The 3,730-nt window shown below is 44.5% G+C and overlaps 1 pseudogene; it reads right to left on the bottom strand.

Annotated features, from left to right (window-relative positions):
* Positions 1-1,203: 1,203 nt before the first annotated feature.
* On the bottom strand, positions 1,204-3,730 carry LOC129036161 (PRELI domain containing protein 3B-like; annotated as a pseudogene).

Raw genomic sequence — 3,730 nt, 5'->3', positions numbered from 1 at the left:
GGATTACAGGCGTGAGCCACCGCACCCGGCAAACACTGGTTTTTAATGATGGTTTAAAATAACTTGCAGAGCAAGTTATTATTATTAAACAAATTAATATGTTTGAAAGCTATACAAGTTCTCCTTTTAAATTGAATTTCCTCATGCAAGCTATTGAAATTTACAGCAGCAGGGCAATTGTTTCTATGTAAGAGTTGGCTCTGCTTTGTTCTGGGGTTGGCCCAAAGCTAGGTGGGGTTCCAAAGTGTGAAAAGCTTTAAAATTCTACCTTAAGTTGATTCAATGTCAATGCAAACTTCCAAGTACTTTTTAAAAAAATGTTAAAATTTTGCTTATACACTATTGGTGAGAGTGTAAATTAGTTCAATCATTGTGGAAAACAGCATGGCAATTCCTCAAAGACCAAATAACAGAAATACCATTTGACCCAGCAATCCCATTACTGGGTAAGTACCAAAGGAATATAAATTGTTCTACCATAAAGACCATACATGCATGTGCACTATTCACAATAGCAAAGACATGGAATCAACCTAAATGTTCTTTAATGGTAGACTGGATAAAGAAAATGTGGTGTATATACACCATGGTATACTATGTAGCCATAAAAAAGAACAAGATCATGTCTTTTGCAGGAACATAGACGGAGCTGGAGGCCGTTTTTTCTTAGCAAACTAATGCAGGAATAGAAAAGCAAATACCACAGGTTCTCACTACAAGCTAGAGCTGAATGGTGAGAACACATGGACATAAAGAGGGGAACAACAGACACTGGAGCCTATTGAAGGTGGATGATGGAAGGAGGGAGAGGATTGGGAAAAATAATAATGGGCACCAGGCTTCACACCTGGGTGATAAAATAATGTGTACAACAAACTCCCATGACACAAGTTTACCAAAATAACAAACCTGCATATGTACCCTGAATTTAAAATAAACATTAAGAAGAATAATTTCTTTCAAGAAATTGTTAAATTTTTCATAAATACCGGAATCTCCAATATTAGACAGTCATTTCAAACAACACTAATTTCAGATAATCCCTTTTATTTAGACGCCATGCATCTCTTTGTTTTGATCTAAAGTCACTGTCTTATGTCAGCCTACTTTTTAAAAATTCTGCTTAAAATATATTCATAGTTTTAAAATAAATACATTGCCAGCTTGGAGAGATGTGGGGTACTTGTCTACACACATTCATTATCAATTCACGACAAAGGCTGCTGCAGCCACCACCGGAGTTCTTATGCCTCCTCTTGTGGAAGCCATCAGTTCTTCATTTTTTAACATGTAATTTATGTATGACCCATTCCAGTGCTTCCTGGCCTTTGTTAGCATTTGAAGATATCCTACTTGCCATCAGTCCTTCAAGGTAACTGCTGAGGCTGCCTCCTTTCAGTGATTATGGCTTATTGAGTCAAAATAGTTTTTTTTCTGGGTCCTGAGGATGTGGTTTGTATGTAAGTCTCTCACCTACTGAAACCATATTTTAAGTGAAATGTTAGTAGATTTAAGTTCCATTGTTTTCTCTATAGGATTAACTACAGAATATTCTAGCACATATGTTTTGGTTCTTGCTGTACCAATAAGAGACTTGTAGTTCCCACTCTGTGCAGAGAAGTCTGTGGCTGTGCAACTCTTCATTGGGATCTATATGTCTGTCCAACACATCAACCCACACCATGCTCTGGTTCATAGGGCTTTTGGGTATTTGTGCATCGCAACTGTTGTAACAATTTCCACAGGTGATCAAAGACGTGCTCTGAAGTCCAGATCTTGATGGTGCAGGCAGTCCAGGAGATGTCTGGGCAGTGCAGGGGAAAATGAGGCAAAGAGGCTACACCTGCCCCACTGCACCCCCAGCATGCCAACCAGCTTCGCAGTAGACAGGCGCCATTGTCCTCATGTGAAGGACATCCCAACCCCCTCTTCCAGCCCTTATTACAATGTAAACTTTAAACTATTTAAAGGAGGGGTCCCCAACTCCCCAGACAGCATGCCTGTACTGGACCCTGGCCTGTTAGTGAGGCAGGAAAATAGGGTCTGGAGGCCGGGAACATAAGGCCCATTGACACTTCAGCTATAACAGGAAATATCCTCTCCACAGGGCATACACCCAGTAAACGACTTTGAAACGTTACTTCATCCTCTTCATTTACATAGGGCGTACCCCAAATAGAGGGTATTTAAACTCACAAAAACTCTGTAACGGGGCCTTTGAGCCCCTATGCTCAGGCCCACTACCTCACTGTGGAGTGTACTTTTGTTTTCAATAAATCTCTTCATTCCATCCTTGCTTTGCTTGCGCATTTTGTTCAATTCTTTGTTCAAGACGCCAAGAACTTGGACACCCTCCACCGTTAGCATTAGGAGCCCCGTGGCACAGCAGGAGGGGAGTGGCCAGCAGCCCAGCTTTACCACCTGAGCTCCACTTCTTGTCAGATCAGCAGAGACATTAGATTCTCATAGGTGCATGAAGCCTATTGTAAACTGCACAGGCAAGGGATCTACCTTGTGCGCTCCTCCTGAGAATCTGATGCCTGATTATCTGACGTAGAATAGCTTCATCCCCAAACTATCCCTGTCTACCAGCCCCCCATCCATAGAAAAGTTGTCTTCTATAAAACCAGTCCCTTGTGCGAAAAAGGTTGCGGACTGCTGATTTAAAGAACACTGTTAATGTCTGTTCCCTGCCTTCATCTGGAGGGCCAGTCAGTTTTGAAGCAACTCCAGCAAGTGATCCACCCAGCTGTCCCCTTCCACCCTGCTAGTATCCACAGCTCCTCAAAGGCCCCCTGGAATTTAAACTAAAGCATGATCATGCCACTGCACACCAGCCTGGGCTACCCAGGAAGACTAGCGAGACCCCAGCTCAAAAAAAAAAAAAAAAAAAAAAAAAAAGCTCTGAGCTGGGTCCCTGCCCCCTTTCTGTCTGCTTCAGGCCCATCTATACCAATCTTGATTTACCAGCTCAAAATCAATTTCACGGGGGGAGAATAGGGAAAGGATTGAATCAATGTGTACAGTTTCAATGGAAGAACCATAGCAATTTTGAGTACATTGAGTACATTGCACATTATTCATTCCATGAAGAGAGTTTTTCTAAATGAAAAATGTTTAGGACGCTCAGGAGAGGAAAAACAAATTAAAGAAAGATCTCCACAACACAGACCTCAACCCTCTTATGCGTGAAGGCACAGTTCCAGTGCAAATGTCCGCAGGGAAGGCATGAGGGTCCCCATTGGAGTGCCTCGGACTCCTAGGGCAGCAGTTGAAGCAGGTCGTGCCGCAGGCCTGCAGAAAGGCTGGGGTTCCTCTCCTTTCCGGGTTCCTTCCTGATGGAATCCTAGGTTTTCAGTAGCTTCCGGAGGCAGCCTGGGCTGCAGGGGGTGCCCTGGGCGTGTGTACTTCCACCTCCACAGGCGCTGGCATCTCCAGACAGTTTCAGGGCGCTTTGGATCTCACCGTCGGTAGCATCTGCGTCTTTTTGAGGGAACTGGAGCCCGTCTGTGGTTTCAGCCATTGACTCCTCAAAATGGGAGTCTCGAGGCCGTTTTTGGCCCCTCTCCTCTCTGGGCAGGGCTGCGTGCCCGGTGGAATCGCAGTGCAGCAGCCAGCCCGCAGCAGAGCTCCCGTAGAGCTGATGGCATTGGCAGGAGTGGCGGCTCAGCGCAGGGAAGTTATCCAGTGTCCAGGCCCAGGCTTGCTCTAGGTTCAGGTCCCATGGCAT

Source organism: Pongo pygmaeus, chromosome 4 (genome assembly GCF_028885625.2).
Source record: "Pongo pygmaeus isolate AG05252 chromosome 4, NHGRI_mPonPyg2-v2.0_pri, whole genome shotgun sequence".
NCBI classification, from domain to species: Eukaryota; Metazoa; Chordata; class Mammalia; order Primates; family Hominidae; genus Pongo; species Pongo pygmaeus.
The sequence above is the reverse complement of the archived record's forward strand: the minus strand, read 5'-3'. Positions and strand labels throughout refer to the sequence as shown.